The sequence below is a fragment of the Ambystoma mexicanum genome, chromosome 11 (genome assembly GCF_040938575.1).
Source record: "Ambystoma mexicanum isolate Mex_15411 chromosome 11, UKY_AmexF1_1, whole genome shotgun sequence".
NCBI lineage: Eukaryota > Metazoa > Chordata > Amphibia > Caudata > Ambystomatidae > Ambystoma > Ambystoma mexicanum.
The window spans coordinates 782,773,308-782,794,971 of NC_090934.1; the positions used below are offsets into that span (position 1 = coordinate 782,773,308).

At 43.8% G+C, this 21,664-nt stretch overlaps 1 pseudogene; it reads right to left on the minus strand.

Annotated features, from left to right (window-relative positions):
* Nucleotides 1-9,622: 9,622 nt before the first annotated feature.
* On the minus strand, nucleotides 9,623-9,768 carry LOC138505261 (5.8S ribosomal RNA; annotated as a pseudogene).
* Nucleotides 9,769-21,664: the final 11,896 nt, after the last annotated feature.

Sequence of the window (21,664 nt, forward strand, 5' to 3'; positions counted from 1 at the left end):
AGTTCGGCAGGCCTATGCCCCCATTGTCACACGGGTTCTGGAGTTTCCACAGGGCCACTCTGTTCCTAGAGTTACCCCATACGAAGCCCCTGCACACGCTATGAAGTCTCACAAATAGGCTCCTGGGAATCAAAAACGGGACATTCACAAAAAAATGCAAGAGTCTAGGCAGGACCACCATCTTGAGCAAGGCCGCTCTCCCCATCATAGTCAGGGGCAATCTAGACCAAAACACCATGCTGTTCTTAACTCCCTCTATTGCTTTCTCTGTATTATGTTTGTGCTCCGCCTGGATCTTGTGGTAAATATTTACTCCCAAATACCTAAATGTCTCAGTCTGCCATGGTATTGTCAGGATAGGCAGCCTCTGTAACGGGACATTCTTATATCTACCCAAGGGGAACAAACTAGACTTCCTAGGGTTCACCGATATGCCCGAGAGGGTGGCATAACGGTCCATCACCTCCAGCACATACTGCAGGTTCTCCTCCGGATAGCGCAGATAAAGGAGCATGTCATCTGCATACAGCGATACCAGGTGTCTACCACTTACCGTGCTAATCCCCACCTCCCCGTATTGTTGCCGCAGGCATATTGCCAACGGCTCTAATGCCATAATGTATAACATGGGTGACCAGGGGCATCCCTGTCTGGTCCCCCTGCTGAGTTGCCAAGTATCTGAGATTATGGATCCTGTTTTAACTCTCGCCATCGGGGTGCTGTATAACAACTGGACGCACCTGATGTATCCAGGTCCCATTCCGTATCCCCTCAGGGCCGCTTTCAACCAAGGCCATTGCACCAAATCAAAGGCTTTGACCGCGTCTAGCAACACGATAGCCAGCTCACCCCTATCTTCCTCAGTGTATTCAATGATATGGTGTAGCCTCCTATGGTTATCTGTAATGTTCCTGCCGGGGACATAGCCCGTCTGATCTGGGTGTATCAGCTTACCGATCACCCTCTTCAGCCTATTGGCCAGCACTGCCGTAAGTATTTTGCTGTCCTGGTTGAGCATGGACAAGGGTCTGTAGGACCCGCACTCCACTGCCGGCTTGCCTGGTTTCAGGAGTGGGATGATCATCACCTCGCGAAGGGACAATGGCAGTTCCCCCTGCTAATAGGCCTCGTTGAACATGGCAAGCAGTGGCTGAAGCAGCTCCTGTTTGTATGTCTTGTAAAACTCACTAGGCAACCCATCCGTCCCGGGTGCCTTGCACGTGGGCAGATGTTGGATCACCACATCCAGCTCATCTGAGGTGACAGGGCCGTCCAATTCCGCGCGTTCTAGGTCGTCCAGCGTGGGCAGCTCTATGTCCTCTAACGTGTCCAGTATGTCTTGACACTTATCCTCTCCTGTGTCCTCATATAAGTGCCTGTAAAACTTGAGGAACTCCTTGGTTACCCCCTCCTGGGTATTACAGATGCGACCTTCCTCATCCCTAATCTCACTGATCACTGAGCGGGGGGTCTCACTCTTATACAGCCAGGCCTGCAATCTGCCTGGTTTATTGCCCCCTGCGTGTAGCCTCGCCGTGTATTTCTTGTAATTTAGTCTACATAGCCTATCCCAGAGTCCACTGCAGGTTAACTGTAGGTCTATTATCTTGGTGCTATTCTCACGGGCGGTATCCTCATGTCGTGTGAGACCCTCCAGCTCCTTATCTGTTTCCTGAAGTTCCCTTTCGATGCCTCCCTGGAGCCCTTTAGATTTCGAAATGGTTACTCCACGGACCACCACCTTAAACACCTCCCATAATGTTCCCACAGAGCATACACTGCCCGTGTTTATATCAAAATATTCCTCGATGGCCTCCCTCAGATCCTCCCGGAACCCCTCATCTTGTAATGCCTCAGTCCTAAGTCTCCATGGCAGGATCTGCCCTCTGGGGTTTGGTGCCGGCACTCTACAACCAAAGGCGAGTGGTCGGATAGTACCCGGGCCTTGTATTCCGCTCCCACCATTTCTCCCGCTATCTCAGCCGCTACAAACACATAATCTAGCCTCGTGTGCAAGTCATGTGGCGCTGCGTAGTGCGAGTATTGCCTATCCATTGGATGCAACCTTCTCCACACATCCTCTAGGCCTAGGTATTTTAACATTGTCCCCAGCGCTTTGGCCGCAGGCGCCAGCTTCCCTGCTTTGACAACTGACCTATCCATTTTGGGATTCAGGGTGCAATTAAAGTCCCCTCCCCACACCACCGCACCCCCAGCCAGGGGGCTAATTTTGCTGTAAAGGGACCTAAAATAAGCTGCTGTATCGTGGTTGGGAGCGTACAGATTTATGAAATGCACCTCCCTGTTCTCCAGGAGTCTTGTCACCGCCACCATTCTGCCCTCTGGGTCTACCATTGAGCTAAGCACCTGAAACGGCACATGCAGCGCCACCCAAGTGATAACCCCTCTAGCATACGCCGAATACGTAGACCCCACAACGTAACCCCTCCATTTTCTCCTGACCACCTCCAACTTCTCCCTTGTGAGATGAGTCTCCTGCAGCAGGGCTATGTCAATGCGCATCCTTTTTAAATACAGCATCACTTTATTACGTTTCAGATAGCTATTAAGGCCCTGTACGTTCCAGGTCACAATTCTGAGATTACCCGATGCCATCTACTCGGTTTGTTCCCAATCCACCTCTCCCTTTAATGCTTCCCTTGATGGTTCGTTTTCCGACTCTCCCCCTTACCCCCCTCAACAGTTCCCCACCTCCCTGTTCCCCAACTCCATTCCACTGCACACAACCCAGCCCCTCCCTCCCCCCACCCTACCCTACCCCAACAAATGCCCAGCTCCATCCCTGGATCTCAGGCCCACCCGCATCTGGTCCTGTCCCGTATCCGAGGACTAGGACCCCGCGGGGCGTCACCGATCTAACAGTGACCTAACTAAGTATATTACTATTGGGTTCAAGGGATGCCTCCTAGGAGCTCCCAGTCGTCTATTTTAGGATTGGTGCGTCCAACGGGTCCAGCCAGTTGATACTATGACACACTCCCAACAAGCTTAATACAACTCTATATTCAAGTCCCAATATCTTGGCCATGTCACCCTAGGTGCCACAGCTGCGTGCTACTTATCTTCCGTAGCTCCCATCTGGACATCCGGTTCTTGAGGTCGGCCCTGCATATCCAGCCAATCCATCGCCTCAGTCGGCGTCTCGAAAAAAAGGGATCTGTTCTTATAAAACACTTTCAACTTGGCTGGGTAGAGCAACATGTAGCGATGGCCTGCTTCCTTTAGCCTCCTTTTTACCGACCCAAAGTTCATCCTACTACGCTGTACAAGCAGCGTATAGTCCGGGTACGCCGTGATTTTTGCTGACCCCTTTTCAATCATTCCTCCCCTCCAGAAGAATTCGAGTATCTTCTCTCGATCCCGATAATTCAGGATCTTTGCGATCAGCGGCCACGGGGGGGGGTCCTGGGGGCTGTCTCCTTGTCAAGGCCCTGTGCGCCCTTTCAACCACGAACCCCTGGGTCAGCACCCCGCCTGTTATCTCCTGCAAGAGCATGGTTTCCACATATTCTGTGAGGTTTGACCCTTCCATACCTTCTGGCAAGCCCACTATACGGATGTCATTGTGTCTGGCGCGCCCCTCTGCTTGCTCAGCTCTGTCCTCCAGATTGCCCACCGGTTGCACGAGGGCATGGAGCTCCTTTCCATGTGCGGCGCACGCCTCCGTGTTCGGGGGGCCATCTCCTTCTCCAAGGCCCCAGTGCGCTCCGCAATCGTTCGCACATCCTGTCTCAGCAGGTTCACCTCCTCCTGGACCGCTCCGATCTTGAGGTCCAGGCACTCCTGCAGCTCTTTCATAGCCATGCCCAACTTAGTCTCCCAGGCCACCTTTAAGTCTGCAATCGCTGCCAACACCTCCTGGATCGTGCCCGGTGTCTCCGCCGTTGCCGTCGGGGTCTCCTTGCTCTTGCCCCCCTCCGCACCTGAGGGCGACCTGGCATAGGCCTCCATCGTGGGCTGTTTGATCCTGGGTCTAACCACTTTAGAGGACATCCTGCTATGTTAACTGGGCGAAAGCCTGCCGTGCCTCCCTCCGCACGAATGTCCGCATGGTCACGAACCACTCTCAGCAGTCCAGGTATGTAATTGTCTCTCCCCTCGCACCCAGAGTGGGCCGTGTCCTCCCACGTACTCGTACACTCTCGGTGTCGTGGCACCGGTCTCTGTCGTGTTCCTTCCGTGGCCAGTGCTCGAGTGCGCTCATCTATCCGCCGCACTCCCTTTGTTCCCCCTCTTCCACGATCACAAGGCCATCCAGCCCACAATGCAGTTCCAGATGTAGTACTCCCATACCCAGGCTCAGGGGGGCCGCTTTAAGTGTCAGGGGATCAGCAAATGTCTTGCATCGGCCTCCTCAACTGGCCTGCGCCAATGTTTCGTGATGCAGGCCCACCATGGTCGGGCCTGGGTACCCCCTTTCAGTGTACCGTATCTATGTTGGGCCCCACGGTGCCGCAGTGTCCACTACACCCTGTGTTTCCAGGAGGGGGCCCAGCGCTTCTCGCAGTGCCCGCGACCACCCTCTCCTCAGGCAGCCCAGCTTAAAGGTGTTCAGAGCGTGTGGAATATTGGCTGCAGTCTACTGACTGTGCCTATGGGATTTCTCCCATCTCCCTGCGTGTACAGAGTTAATCCGCAGTGCTGGGAAAACTGCAGCCACCACCGCCCGCTCGTTCGCGCAGGCCCCAGGGTCCGCAGCTACCTTGTTGCCGGCGCAACATTTGCACATTCTTCCCCAAGGTGTGCTGCCACAATGTATCTTCCTGGGTTCCGCCGGCTTTCGATCTGACTACGCCGCGGGCCCAGCGTCAGCTACCAGTTCGCTCGGCGAGTCTCGTCAGTGTACAATCTGCAGATTGTATCGTGTGCCTTCAGATGTGCGCTGCCTCAGTGAAGCAGCAGCGCGTCCCGGCAAACCGATACTCCTCCTCTGTTTCCCAATGCCGCGGTCCGCCGCTGATCGCAGGTCTTGGAGTTCGATGCAGGGGCCTTGCAGGTCCTACATTTGTGATTGCAGCGGGGCTCTCGTGACCCCTGTCGTCCTCTTTGTCTCTGCTGCCATTTTGTTCCACTCGCCGATTCGGGGCCCGCGGCGAGCAAATGAGTATAACTCAGTGTCCGCACCTTCTACACGCATCAAAATTTCAACGAGTGTAGCCGTCATCTTCACAAGCATGGACGTTATTTTTCGGTGCCGGCCGGCTCCAGTGCACGCACTTCTCCTCCAGGATCATTGTAGGATCAACAGAGCTCCACAAGAGCACGTCCCTTTACATGGCCGTCCAAGCCACGCCCCCTTCCAAGCTCAAACTTCGGCACAGTGCCGCTGTCAGACATAGTTTCTAAAATAAAATATATTAAGTGATGCTATTAGGCACACTTTCTAGGTTCAACTTCAGCAACTATACCACAGTTACGTTATTAGGCACACTTTCCAAGTTCAAACTTTGGCACAGTTACGCTATTAGGCACACTTTCTAAATTCATTTATACTACAGTGATGCTATTAGGCACACTTTCTAGAGTCATCTTCAGCACAGTGATGTTAAATTAGACACACTTTCTAAAATCAGCTGTACCACAGCTATGCTTTTATGCCTGCTTTCTAAGTTCAGAGTTTGGCACAGTGACGCTATTAGGTACATTTCTAAGTTAAAGTGTACTACATTGATGCTATTATTATTAGGCCCATTTTCTAGATTCAACTTTAGCACAAGGATGTCAATTAGGTACACTTCTAGATTCAGCTCTAGCACAGCTCTAGCACAGTGATGTTAATCAATATCAACTATAAACTAGGCACATTTTCACTATACCAACTTTTTTTAAAAATATAAGTAAGTAAGAGTGGTAGGGCTTTCTGGCGTGAAGTGATTGCTTCAGTCTCCACCCTTGCCACACTTACATTTTGGTCAGAGATGGTTGACGGCAGGCTACTGGCTTCTTGCTTCTCCTGCGGATACCTACAGATACGGTCTGGAGCTGCCTCTGTAGGAGCCACCCTTTGCCTTGGGCCCTTAGCCGAAGGGGCTGCCAGGCAGAAGGCTGCCTTAGGTGGGCGGTTTTGACGCTTAGGCCCACCAATCACAGCACGGTGGGCGTGGAGGTGGGAGGGACAGGGAATCAGGAAGGCAAGCGAAGGGGAGAGGAGGGCAACAGGGAGCTACAAAGGGATTGGGGGCCTAATTTTACATTAAGCATGGGGTCGGGTGGGACGGAATTAAGGCACACTCACCTCGGATCTCCAGAGAAATGAGAGGGCAGGGGCCTGCACAAGTCACTAGACTCTAGTAACAATGGAAAACAGGCCAATCACGGCACGGTGGCTGGGAAGGGAGGCGGGAGGGACAGGGAACCAGGAAGGCAAGTGGTGGGGAGAGGAGGGCAACAGGGAGCTAAACAAGGCCTGGGGGCCTAAATTTACTTTAAGGATGGGGTTGGGTGCGACGGAATTACGGCACACTCACCTCAGATCTGTACAGTGGGCGGGAAGGGAAGTAGGAGGGACCAGGAATCAGATGTGATCAAGTACCTAACTTACAACCTGGGCTAACATCACAGATTCACCACTTGGCCACATTGTGTGAGCCTAGAGACATCACTTAATGTCACTGTGCCTTATCTGCCAAAATGTGAAGCCCTAGACATGATTCAGTAAGTCTCACTCATGGTTTACCAGACTATATGGTAGCATTGACAAAGCCAGTAACTATGCCCTAGGAATAGTGAAAATATGTTATTTGTTGCAACGTATTCTCCATACAAATAGATATTTCTTGTTCAACTGTGTTGGTCACCCTGAGAATCTTGATTACAGTTGTTGTTGCTGATTGCTGAGGGGAGTTTCAGTAAATAAAAACAACCGATAAAGCATATGCATGGTCTTTCTTGGCTCGAGACAGGCTATTGCATCTGGTTTGTCTTTCATTTGAGAGCAAAATGATTAAAAAAAACTAAATTGCGGAGCAGCAATACATATTTTTATGGCAGCGAAGTCTAGGAGAATGCACTTTAGAAAATGCGCAAATTCATGTGATATTGAAAGGGAATTTCTTTTGCAATATTCTTATCTGATTTGCTGTTTCTACTTATTAGTTTTAATAACTTGAATTACAAGTTAATAAAATAGCTTTTGCTTATATTGCAATGATTTAAAAATGCTTATGGCGAGTTTGCAGTGTGTGGGGGTTGTGCTATGGGGGTGCATTGAAGTGTTTTGCAATGGGCCTGATTTGTCCAAAACTGCTGATACTGGCCATTTCATGGCATGCCCGTGTCTTTGCCGGTCCAGGCTCCCCAACATCCCCACACTCTTCTGCAACATTACACAGTCTTGGCCCACTTCCCCATCCTTTGCCTCTCCCATTGCTCCTTCTGTAGCTCCCTTAGCGCCACGCTTCAGTGTGTTATGCCTGCTTGCTAAGGGTTTTCTGCGCACTGATCATCCCAGCATTCACTCTCACGGGAAATGGAGCTGCTCTTGCGTCAGACTTTGCAGCAGATGGCTGGCAAGTAAACAAAGTCGCTCTTTCTTTTAACCAGCTAATGAGAGGAGGGACAATCATCTGTGTTGTTGTACTGTCCAGATATGTCACTTTGGGCATGGGATCGCAACAGGCTTCCTAATCTTTGATATCTATATTTCAGAATGGCACCGTAGAGATTTAGACCTATTAAGGTATTTACCTTGGTGATAGCAGGAATGCATAGCTCGCATGTAGTGATAGCAGGAATGCATAGCTCGCATGTGGTGATAGTAGGAATGCATAGCTCGCATGTGGTGATAGCAGGAATGCATAGCTCGCATGTGGTGATAGTAGGAATGCATAGCTAGCATGTGGTGATAGTAGGAATGCATAGCTCCATGTAGTGATAGCAGGAATGCATAGCTCGCATGTGGTGATAGTAGGAATGCATAGCTCGCATGTGGTGATAGCAGGAATGCATACCTTCCATGCTGTGTAGGGCAAGCTCCTGCTTCATTTGGGAACAAATCACTCATTAGTCTGTGGAAAAAGGCGATCCCTCCCTGCAGCAGTCTTTCACTTTTACACTATGTTGAAATGGCCAATAAAAAAAAAATAAACCTTTAGCTAAAGCATACAGTATCCTTGTATGTGACCTCACAAACTATGCTAGTAATAACTTAACTATGAGGATTCTTATCAATGGTTTCCAATAGACACATTCAAGATCACAGTTGTACATACTCATGTGTTCCGAAAGTTCCTAAAAAGCCAGTGAGAACCACATTCCCATGGAACAAAGAAACTTTTCATAACAATTTTATTTTTAAATTGGGCAGGCCACAGGGAAAAAATAAATAAAAAAATAAATACTTTTTGGAGGCATAGGTTAACGAGACTAAAACAATCCCTCCTCAAATGCCGTTTCTCCCCAGCTGTACTCCAATGGAATAGTTTTGGCTTCTAGGTGGCGGTAAAGCACCACCTAATTGTAAAACTAAAAATGAATATGATTAGCTGGAAAGCAAATATGAATGAGATGCATTGCACTACTTAAATGCAGTGACACAAGTCATATCTAAGGAATGCTCTTATTGGAAATGAATAGCCCAAACGATAGCCCACCCTGAGGCGCAGCAAGAGGCGTTCCTGGGGGGGGGGCTAATTGGGCTATAGCCCCATGTCTTTTGGTTGTGACCCCAGATAGAAGCTCAGGTGCTACAACCGAAATGCTAGCTAGCCGCAAATACCGCCAGTCCCGACATTAGCTTAGCCCCTGATCTTTTCCACACCTAGCAACACCCCTGGGCGAAGCTATACCCAGGCCGCCCCAGTCTTGCTGCACATTTAGTTTAATCAGAATGGGGAATGGTTACTGTTTTCGTCTAAGGAATCCCTTGTATTCCAATCTTGTTTCTGCATGCAAAAGGCATCAACAGATTCATTTTCTCCGTCTACCATCCTGAGTGCATTTTCCAGATTGCATCTAGAGCTTGTTCATCAAAATCAGGCACAATTTAAGAAAAGGCTTCAATGCCCTGGGTATTGGAGGGTCTGTGTATCAAAGGTAGGTGTGTTACCGCATGTGTGGGGCGTATCCGCTTACCTCTAGGAAGCACGAAGTCTGCGGTTGTAGAGAATGTCCAAGCATAGCTGTTTTGCCACGATATCCCTGCTATCACCAATCTCAAAATGAGCCTGTTTTGTTCACATAAAGCCAGTAATTCCATTTCTTATGTGACATATTCTGCTAGAGCATATCATATTACACACTCGCTGGTTTACAATACAAATATGGAGCTCTCGTTTTTCCTACTGATAATCTTAAACACGGGTTACAGAGTGTTCTTTCTGACGTTTACAACATGAGTACAAACTGTCTCTGCTGTGCTTGCTTTCTAGAAAATATTTGATGCTGGCATTTATCTGGTAACATTGCAGATATGTCGTCCAACAATAGTAATCTCCCATATTGAGGGGTAACGCTCTCCACAACGGTATTGCGGCACGACTCCTGGCAGGAAACAAGAAATTCAACCTAATTTTTCCAACCCTGAGTGAGCTGCACTGGTTTCCTATACCAGCCAGAATCCTGAAGAAGAAGCAGAACAAGAAGAAGACCACTTTTTTTTTTGGGACCCTCAGACAGGCGGGAGGAACCCGGGGCCGCAAGGTGCATTCAAAGTGTCGATGATCAATGTGTCCTGCAATTCACACTAATTCTCGCAGCTAGCTGCATTCTTCATCGACGTGCGAGCCGAGTGATCCACCGCCAATCGCTTTATCTGTAAATCAGCCACAACTGCACATCACTCTACCTAGCCGTAAAACTCTGTAGCTCAGTGGGGCGTGCTCCTTCAGGACCCGTGCCATATCTAGGCTCAGGACGGAACTGCAATGCAGGGAAAAAAGGAATCAGGCCTCCTCTTGCTTTGCCCCTGTCTACACAAACATTAGCCCAGTGCCAGTGACAATCTGTACCATGCCAGCCCTCTTGCGCTTCAGGAAGGAACTCAAGATCTTACTCTTCAGTCAATACCTAAGTGCCACATAGGCGCCTCGTGTTCCTGCATTACATTCCAACCCCATGGCCAGACCATCCCATGCCAAGTATTGTAACCACTCTTCCTTACCTCATATGTTGCCCTCAACAACATGTACAGAGCTTCATTGCTTCCTAGCTAAGTTCATGCGTTATAAAACCCAAAATAAAAATACAAAATACAAATAATAACACTTTTTTTCTAATTACCCAGATATTCTCTATATTTCACCCTGAGATTTTCCATTGTTTAATGTTAAGCTAGCTTAATTTAGTAGCGAGAGTTGGAAATTCTTCTAGACAAGAAGTAAAATAGCCACTCATATATCTTCATCTTAAATCTAAACTCCAACCAAAGGGATGTGGAAAGAATGTAAATAATGAACGAAAGGTGCATTTTGTTCAGGACCCTGACAGTTGCTCAAGAGCGGCCCCACCTCGGCATGTTCATCTCAGTTGCACTTGTGTCTAATCGATTAATTGGGATGGGTGCGGGAAATCTGTGTGCAGGAGTCCTACCCGTTGCATGTCCATTCAATCTCGCTCCCCAACACGGATTCTTATGATTCATTGGATTTACTGGATGCTGCAATACAAGTCACACGAACCAGAGATCCACCCACAAACATGCCAGTCATCATCCCACTACTGATTTCAACATATAGTACCTTCTTTTTCCCTGCAGAGGTAAAGCAGTACGGAGCTTCCTCATGCGGTTGCCACATTGTGCAGCAATCCTCTGTGCCCTCATCAGAATGGGGAGGGATGCAGTGCACACCGCAAAAGCCTTTCTATGCTCTTTCCCACCACATCCACATCCATCCAGAAGGAAGCTACACATTGAGCAGCAACGCTCAGATAGTCTCAGCCTGGCTCTTTTCAGACATGTTATGTCGTCTTTCTTTCTCATCAGTCGCACTTCACTGATTGCCATCATTTCGAAAGCATCCCAAAACTCTGGGTAATAGTTTATCTACTTAAGCCTAGAAGGTGAAACGCACAGATTCCTGCAACTGAAGTGTGTCAGCAACCAAGTGAGTGTGGCAGAGAATGAGCATTGAGTGTGTGAGGATGTGAGGGAGCAAGGGCAGAGTTAGCAGCTCTCATTGAATGACTTTATGCCACAGTTGCATATTCACAAGTTAACTGGATTCCCAGTATAGGCAAATAGGTTCTCAGTCAGGGTGGGCTTAGACATAATTCCAGAACGCATAAGCTGCAGTAAATGATTCCTAATTCCCTCTAACATGTTGCCAAAGGGGAAAGACCCAATTCCCCTTATGGGTTGGTATTGAATAGGGCACAGTTGATGCATAATTGAATTATCTTCTGTGGGATGCAGATGGCCACCCTTGGGAGGTGATTACACACAACTCCTTTCTTGCCTGAAAGGATGACTGGGCATAGATCCATTCCTGTGTTGCACAGGCATTACAGGCTGTATGTACTGAAGTATATTGCAAAGGGGTGGGAATTAAACTGGGGCACACATTGTATTTATCATGTATATTATGTTTTCTTTATAAATCATGGTGACTTGATAGCCGGTTTGAAGACAATGGCAGTGAGCAGTGATCCTCAGCAATTAATCTGATCTGCATGCACTGGGCTGTATCTGCTTTGGCTGGGTGTGATTTGATGCCCCTCAGGCAGGCCCTGCACATGTGTTTATGAATCACTCAATGAACTGGTGGTTCAAACACTTTCTGTCATAAGCGAAAAAGAAGATCATGCTTGTCTTACCCCCTTTGAATTTTCTTATACAATGGGTAGGGCGTTCCTTCATCAGCCTGGACCAGAACTTCTCTAAATTACTTGCTCTTATCACACATCTTATTTCCTCCTACTGAAGCTGTAATGCAACAGTGAAACATGTGTTGGGGAATTTCAATCTTGTCAAAAGAATTTGTGTCATATTTTGACCTTCCGACAGTACATTATTTCTGAATTTACTCATAGTGGATTTTACTGTAAAATACATATGGAAAATTGGGAACATTCCCAAATACAAAAATATCAACATAAAGAAAACATCCTTGTGCCTTTTTTCTTCAAGAAAAGAACACCATAGGCAACTGGTGAAAAAGAGACATAATCTTCTTTTTTCTCAATAATATGTCTGAAAATTTAAAACAGTGATATTACCTCTTTGATTGTGCATACATTTCCCCTTTTGGGAATTCAAACTGGGCTACCTGTAATAGCCTATTTAAAACGACCTTCTAGTTATAAAGTACATGATTAATCTAATGAATGCACTAATGAAGAAAGACAATTGCATCAATATATCCATGTGGCGAGTGAAGGTTTTACAGTCAATGCACCTCTATGAAACATCATGAAAATGTTCGTATATCAAAACGGATGAGCCACACTGCATCCACACTGCATCCTAGTGAGGGAAAATACCCTTCTTTTATAAAAGGAAGTTTAAAGGCAATATTTTCAGAGGAGTTGTTAAATCCTAAAATTGATCTTTTTAGGTATGTAGAGTAAACAATCTTTTTAGAGATCATTCCATCAAATGAATATTTTTTTATAAATAAAGTTGTAACTAATCTGAAACAGACGCATTCGCCTATGTCATTACAAATCTATTTGTACCACCAATTTCCATATATTGTATCTTTTTATGGGAGTACAAAAACTGTGTTTATAATTAATTAATGTATACTGCATATCTTTCAATATTGTGCTTGTGTGCACTTAACAAGTATATTTTGAGTGTAGGTCTTAAATCTACCTATTCTATGCTCGGCATGTTTAAAGTTACAACATGACTCTTAAATACAAGAAAAATAACTGGAAGAAAATACTACTGTCTTTTTTCTTAATACTACTTTTCTTCTTATAACATTTTCAAATTAACAAAACCTTCCTTACATCAGTGAGTGTGGCTCAAATGACTTAGTTGTTCGTAAAACTCCATATTTAAAAGTTATCTAACCTTTATACATTTTCTAATATCATAATCTCATTTATATTGCACTCTCTATACTTAACTTCAACGTAACAAGCTAAAAACACATTTTCCCTGCTTCGCTTTAGGTATATATGTCCTCTTAGAGCGTTCGTAACTCAATAACCAAAAATGTGTTTTAATCTTACCTTAGTAGTAGTGTTAATGGTTGTTGTAAAAATGGTGTCCCTGAGAAAACGAGGTCTCGGACCATTCTGTCAGACCGAAGTAAGACCCAAATGGTAAATGTTGCTACTTTGTATCTTCCATTTTTATAGTATGGTTATTCTTGTAGAACCAATGAAAACTATCTGTTCAAAGTATTAGAGGTTTACGCTACAAACAAGATCCAAAAAACACATTAATTTTGTAATTTTTCTTAATTGTTCGCAACATATTCACTACCTTTCTATGAAAAATGTAATTGCAGACGTCTTTGTCTCTATAGCCATACCCTTGTTCCTTTCAATAAGATATATCCTGAAATTGAAGAACAGGCACAAAAGACAAAAGCACTGTATTACTAGTCCCTAGCGGCGGTGACTTCACTTCTAGTCATCAATCTTCACAAAGCGTCATCTTGGAATGGTTTTCTATGATTCCTAAATCTGGTCCCATCAGATCTTTGTAGTTCAATGTTGAAACTTGGTGTATTTCCCAGATCTTGGAAAAAGGCTAGCATATTTCTAATCTTCAAAAAGGTTGATAGAACTTCTCCCTCAAGTTATTGACCCACTTTGCTATAGATTGTTCTTTTAACGTTTTTGATAAAGTCTTTTTCAAAAGAATTCTGAACTGGGTTTCGTACAATAACAGTCTTGCACTAAAATAACAAGGTGAGGCAGTTGGCACTCAACACCAGACATTGAATGTTTATCTCCTTACTTCTAAATCGATACATAATAATGAGAAGCTTTGTATGTCTCATTTATGGATTTGGCAAATTCTTTTGATTTTATGTACAGGAATTTTTCATGGACTGCTTTAGGCAATTTGGATATCCCTAGGGGTCTCTTGACCCTTTTCATTGCCCTACACGAGGATAACACCAAGGTTGCATGCTATTACCTCAATGGTTTGGTGACTTTATCGTTTCTGGAAATCTGTGGAGTGCAACAAAGCTGCCCTGTGGTGCATATTATATTTAATGTATTTACAAATTAATGATATGAATGTGTATGTGATTTTCCCTGTATATAAGGAATGCAAATACTTGTCCTGGGTATGCTGATGATTGTGTTTCACTAGCTCATACTCAAAAGTTATTACAATATTTATTGGATAAATACTCTGAAAATATGTTGGAACATGGGCTGCAAATAAACCCAACAAAATCAGCTGTAATGTTTTTTTCACTTAAGGTTCTAGCCACTTACCCTCTCTATAGTACTGGGAAAGATTTTATCACTCAAGTGTCTAAATGTCTCCATTCTGGGATGGGGGTCTCCCCTAATCTTTCAAATTGTAAGTAGCAACTTAATCCAATATTATTGTATGAAATAGGAAATAGGCAGGATTTTTACATTTGTCCACTTAAATAAGCTCAACCAATTAAGGTAATGGTGCAGCTTCATGAAGCCAACGCTCACTAAGTAGTGCTGCCGTTTGGGTCTCCCTCTGTCTTCTCCATTTTACACTTGTCACAGAGAGCTGGGTTTGTGTCATGTGGAGAATTAATTTCAATCAGCCCCAGTATTATTTAAAGTGTTTGAAAATGAAAAGGCTCTTTTAACACTGTCCTTAATGAAGTGTGTATAGTGCCAGAATGTTCCCTGAGTCACCCATGTGTCCAAGGATTTAGCAAAGGTTGACATTCCAATCAGATCTTGGCCCAGTGGTATAATGGCTAGTGTGAACAAAACTGGATTGAGAGATAGGAGGCAAGCTAGTTTAAACATGTGTACTGTTGAGAGAGATGATCTGAAGCCAGCAAAACAGTCAAATAGATTTCGCAAAATCATCTCTTATCCATGTTCTCAACACTATTTGAACTGGTCCCCTTATTTAAAGCTCAGGATGATAGCTCATCAGCAACGTACTCGCCTTGGAAGCAAGACGACACGAAGCAATACAGGTTCAATCCCGGGTCGCGCTTAGAAACCTCTGAGCGTTATAAATACGCAACTAAAACAAACAACTACGCAACTAAAACAAACAATTCCCGTAACAACGCCTCGATGCCCACGGGCTTTTAAAAATACAAAGAAATAAAAATAAAATAAAGCACTGTTTCTTCATTTTATCTTAGTTGACATTGTTTAAATGCTATCAAGGCCAGTTGGTCTAAAAGACAAGGAGAATCATCTAGTTTTTTCTTCCCAATGTACTCAAGCGCCGCACAGCATTGTTGTAGATGTTGATGGCAGAGGATCCTAATTGTACTTAGGCACTGATGTACATTTCTAAACTTGCATTTTATATGCAGAATATGATTTTGAGGTCATCTCTAGTTCGGTAATTGCTTAAACTCGCTTTTATTTAACCCATGGTTAGATTTAGGAATTGTTTAAAGTAATGTAGTTTTATTCTGTTTTATCAGTGTAATGCCCGAAATAAACGGTATGATATTGTTAACTGATTCACTTTCAATAGTTTTTCCACAATCTTTACATTAACAGAGTGTGCCACTATGCATGCACCATAACATTATGTGGAAGGCAACTGGCAAGATGTCGAAGTTTTGTATACTGTGATAGTGTTCTACATGAAATTCAACATTGTTCCTTTCTTTGCTTCTCCTGTGTTTTCCTTATGACTGTCATGTTGGACATTTTGAAAAGATCCTTACAGAGCCGACCTATTGCAGGCCCTTCAACTACATTACAAGAAGGTGTTGTGTTAAGAGAGTTATATGATACATTCATGTCCTCATTAATTATCTGTAGTGTCAATCTAATTGGATTAACCAAACTATGTGGCACCACTTGTTTTGAATGTTTCAAATAAGCGTTAGACTTATGAATAGGTTAATTCATCAACACCTACAACAACTATGTATATTTCATTCTTGGGTATATTGCAAACCAATATTTAGAATGTTAAGTAAACCACACAATCCTTATCATTGTGTGAAGTAAATATGTGTATAAATCAATTAATTTGGCCTTTAAAATCTAACTACTGTCAGTGAGGCAAGAGATACATATTCTGTAAATCATTTAAGCACCTCAATACTACACTGAGGTAAGCAATAGTGCTACCTCGGGATCTCAAACACCCATGTAGGTGTGCAAATGGCAGTGAGAGCACCTTGCCAGTCCAAAACATAGGGGGTAATTCATGGATTATTTGCGCCGAAAAAAAATGGGATCTGTGCGCCATTCTGCCTGCAAATCCCTGTTTAACAAATGGGGATTTGCGGGCAGAATGGCGCACAAATCCCGTTTTTTTCGGCGCAAATAATCCATGAATTACCCCCATAATCAATTTACATCCAGCAATTTCAACAAGCAGAATGTCCATCTGTATACATTCTAATACCATACATTGTCAATAATTTACACAAAACAGGTTAAATCAAATTCTAAATTCATTCCCCTAGGCAAACACACTGATAATTTGTTAATCCAAAATATCTCCCATCATGCCAGTAATTGATTAACATGTCCTCTTTTTCGTGGAACATGAACCATTTTTAAATGACACATTTCATTTGTGATATGGTATGCTCAGCAATGTTCATTATGTTGAGAATACAAGAGTGAACATTAAGATTTACACACCAAAGAAACATGTCAAGAAAACACAAGTGTAATGATGAGATATACAAAGCATACTATTATAACACTGTTAAACATTAAACAAGTGTTGTTGTCATAAGACGTTAAACACTCATGTATGGAATTTGATGAGTTGTGAAATGTTTCAAGTAGATTTGCAAACAATATAGTTGAAATTGTATTTTTGAGATTGGTTACCTCTTTATTTTGTTTTACGAAATAATCAGTGCCAATGGCGATTATGCTCATCCTTTTTGCATAGATTTGCATAATAGCCTGGAACTTAAGGGATTCATGTGTATATAAACAGATTAACTTCAGAATTGAATAATTACACTATTGAAAATAATTCCTTTCCACTTCCTTCATAAAGGAATAATATTATTCCCAATTTAATAGTGCAGTTTGTCTTATCCACTTGGGGGAGATAACACGTTTCTAGATAAAATCATTGTAAGCCATATAAACACCACAAGGTGAGGGGCTTTTGTTGCAACTGCAGTTCTTAACAGGTTCACATTTGGTAGCTCTGTCATACACTTTAGTTTTGGCAATGCCATTTTGTTGTTACATTTTGCTAATTTTAAAACAGCTGCTCTATGCCAAGGCTTACCAGTCTGACAAATGAACACCTCTATTATTCTAAAGATAACTACTGAGGCAATCTTTGATAAAGAATTCATCCTTGATGAGAACATCCTTCTTAAATGAGACAGGAGGAACAGGCACCACCTCTTGTTATTATCCAGAATTGTTTTAATTTGGTGGGGATGTGGGCTCAAGGGGAGGACAATCATGATCATACAAGACGTTTACTTTCAGGGTCTAATTACCAAATATGTGAACCCAATGTTAGCAATTCTAAGGCAGCTCATTTTAAGAAATACTTAATAATTTCCCCTAGTAACGTCATAGCCTGAGATTCCATATGATATTCTTAAAGTCAGAAACCTACACATATTGCTTAACGCTTCTAGTAATTGCCCCATTTTGGTTCTGAGATTTGATTTTCACACTAGGGCTTCATCGATAATGATGGAAATATTCTGCTTAATGCTGCAATCTTTATCATGCAAAAAGAAATCCATTTGGTGTCTCTTATCAACATTGCCACTGGGTGTATGACAAAGGCATGTGTCAGTGCAGAAGGTGGTCCTCCTCGTTGCCTTCTATAATGTGAAAACAAACTGCCTGATTCATGGAATTATTTGCGTGAAAAATGCAGATTTGTGCGCCTTTCTGCCCAAAAATCCCCATACTTCAAACAGGGATTTTCGGGCAGAAAGGCGCGCAAATCTGCGTTTCTCACACGAATAATTCCATGAATCAGGCTGTAAATGTTTCCCACGCAGTAGTACTAGAGGCATTGTAAAAGGCAGATCTCATTCCTATAACATCGGTTCTGGAGATCATGGCATAGCACAATGTGCCTCTTAAATGCCCAGTCAATGAAATTAAAGCCTTTCACAGAATACTGACCAACCACCACAGATGCATAGTTACTAGAAAATACATGCTAAATTAGGATATGTTTTACAACATTATGGAGTGTACAACATTTGGGGAGGCCATCCAGTAAAGGTTATAAATGTGAAGAGAAGTACATCAAATCTCTTGAGTTGTAACTGTACAACCATTTTAGTATCATGATTGATGATCTGATCGGTAATGTTCGATAAAGAGCTATTTTTCTTGCTTTAAAATTGCCCCTTGTTCTTTTAGGATAAGATAGATATTTTGACTTATTTTATAGACAGATATTTTATAGATTGAAATATCTTCCTTGAGAACATTCAGGAAGATGAGATCTGAGGGCTTTATCATAGTCCTGCACAAGGTTTCAGGAAAACAACCTGCTCCTCGGGACTCAACAATCTGAGATACATAACAGCTCACAATATCTATTGTTCATTAGTGACCTGCATGGTATTTTAAGAGGGAATGGTGCATTCAAACTCCTGAGGGCATCTACCATACATGTGAGGGAAAACACCTCCTTTTAGAGGGTGACTATGTCACTTTGATAACTGGGCTAAAAACTGATGTTGTCTCCTTAGACGCAGAGGGTTTTTCATTCTACCTATGCATTACAGACAGATGACCATACAAAGAACACAGCACTCATAGTGACCATTCTATCTCATCCAAATTTGACAAATCAATTCATAATCATTTGGGGGAATCTCAGCATTTAATCACTCCTAGATTCCAATCAAGTGACGTGTATTTTTCCAAGATAGTTTCAAATTCCCTTGACAACTCCTCCCACTCTATCCTTCTCTCCTTAGGTGTGAGAATGTGAGAGGCTATGTAGAATTTCTATTTAGCCTTTTGCAGGTCTTCCACTACTTTCTATGACCCATATGCCAGGCAAAGCTTGCATGTTGATGTGCAGTTGTCTGAAGTCCTTGTTGTTTGAAGTGAGTTTATACAGGGAAATGTACGATGTTTGTGATTGCAGAACAGAGTATAGCACCCCTCCTGTTCCCTCTCTTTCTTTTTATATGTCTTTAACAATACTATTACCTGACCATACCATTTGTAAGTGGGAATCTCTGGGGTATCACTTAGGTCCCACAATTTAGAGAAGTCCTTCATAAAATAGATTGAAAGATGTGTGCAATTTAACAATAAGGTGTTTAGTCCGGTAGCTGATGTCTTTCAGATGGGCTGTGTCAGAAATGTGATTAGTATTTTGCATGGTACTGAAAAGCACATACCTAGCTTGAGAGCAAAGAACAACTCGGAAAATGGAGCAGTAGAGAAAAAGACAAGCTCATGTACAAACTACGCAGGTGAAGAGAGCAGACCCCTGCTGTTGGATGCACTACATAGGTACCTGTCAACAGCATATGATCTACTCTTTGAAGAGTTGTATTTCTGCTAATTTCTGAAATACAAGTGTGATTGGGGCAGCCTAATGTATGGCGCAAATTGTGGGGGAAGGGTACGTCTTGTGCATATCCAAACTCCAAAAAAAGCAACATTACTTCCTTTTTGCATTGCTTGAGTTCAAGCCTAGGGAGTTTGCAGTTTCTTGTTTGGGATTGTCCTGGGCTTTGATGACTGTGCTCAACGGGGCGAGTTGGGCAGTTAGAGTTTTCTTTTGTACAATAGAGAGAGCAGGCATCAGGGTCTGTTGATTTTACATGTGACCATAGAGCAGCGCCATCCCCTTGTGGTAAAGCAGGCTTGCATTTGAAACTGCAAATTAAGAATATGCAAGGAGGCAGTAGGTGTAGGTTTCAGTGTAAATAATGTAAGAAAAGATATAATACAAAGTTTCTCCCTCATTCACATACATATTCCTCAAGGTATATGTAATATCACTTCCTTAGCATAAAACACCGAGTTTCGTGGATCCAGGGCTAGGATAATCTGTCTAATCCCGGTTATAATACTGTAATAAAAAGAACCTTTAAACATCACTGAACCCAAGGGACAAGTCCACAAATGAAAGTATTTATTTGTAAAATGCTACTGAGTCGATATTGAGTGAAAGTATTCTACTGATTCTCTAAGTTTCTCTCGTGAACTCAGTTCCCACACAAGGTGGAATTGAAGGGTCCCCTACTGTGGGGCAACGTTCCTCCTGAGAGCACAGCCCACAGATTATGAACAATACCGGCAGGCTAGGGGCTCAGGTAAAAAGGCAGGAGGAAACAGGAACAGACTGAAAAGAAAAGAGAAACAAGCAGTTGGTATAGCTAGTTTTAGAGTACCACAGTCACGCCAGGTCTCCGCTTCCCCCAAAACACCTGTATCCTACCTCTATTCTGTGTGCGCAGACTGTTGAACCTAAATTGTGGAACCCTCCTAACAGTGAATGGAAGTCCATAGACCACAAAAGCACACAACTCTAGCTGACAAGGGACAAACAGTTTAGGAAGTCCAAGGAACACTAACCTGAACAACATGAGGGTGCAATCCCTACCACAAATCTCAGAAATGCTGGGGACCTACCCCTGAAGGGCACGAGGACGCTTCTAATGCAAGCAAGAGTAATCCAAAAAACAATCCAATGACCAGGCAAAGATCTAGGAAACCAGGTAGACAATCCATGCAGAGCCACCAATGATACCAGCAGCTGAGCTAAAGTCAATAGGGAGATCCAGTCGAAAGTAAAAAAAAACAGGCAAAAATACAATAACCTGTTAGGCAGTCAGAGGTTTCCAAGACAACCAAAACAAATAAGGACAGTGCAGAGACAAATCCCGGGGGAAAAGCAAAAAGCAGGTCTGCAACAGTAATCAAAGGAAGGCAAATAAATGACTTCCAAAAGAAGGCAACTCACAGCTATGCAGTTTAGGAGCACCAGAGCCACTACATGCCATTGTTTTAATGCTGCAAGTAAGACACAACTCTTCCCATCCGCATTTCAATGACGGAGCATGCTGGCATCACATGACACAGCCTGGAACGCAAAGCGTTCTTGGGAAATGTCCTTCCTGCTCTTGCCCGGGATCTCCATTGCCCACATTTTCATGGGAGCCGCCACCCCTGCTGGCAGATGGGCCACAGGTGCTGGTGACAGTACCCGCCCGGCAAAGGACCCTATCCCAAACAGTTGAACCAGAGGCATGAAACATCTCTAACAGCTGGGAAGCGTGAATATTTGAGAGATGATCCCATGTACGATCTTCTGGACCGTATCCCTTTATAGTCAGCCAGATAATGTGGAACACTTTTCTGCGTGCGCATATCGAGTATGGCCTGCACCTCATGCTCATCCTCCCCTTGGACTGAGAGGGCCAAAGACTTGTGGGCAAGGTGCATGCACATCAGGTATGGCTTAAGTAAACTGATGTGAAAGACAGGAGGTACATGCCACCTCGCCAGGATTTTCAGCTTGACAGCCACAGGGTTGATACCCAATAGGATTTCGTAGGGGCCGACGTATCAGGGAGTATTTTACATTTCCCCTCTATGTTCAAATAGGTAGTATAAAGCCAAGCTG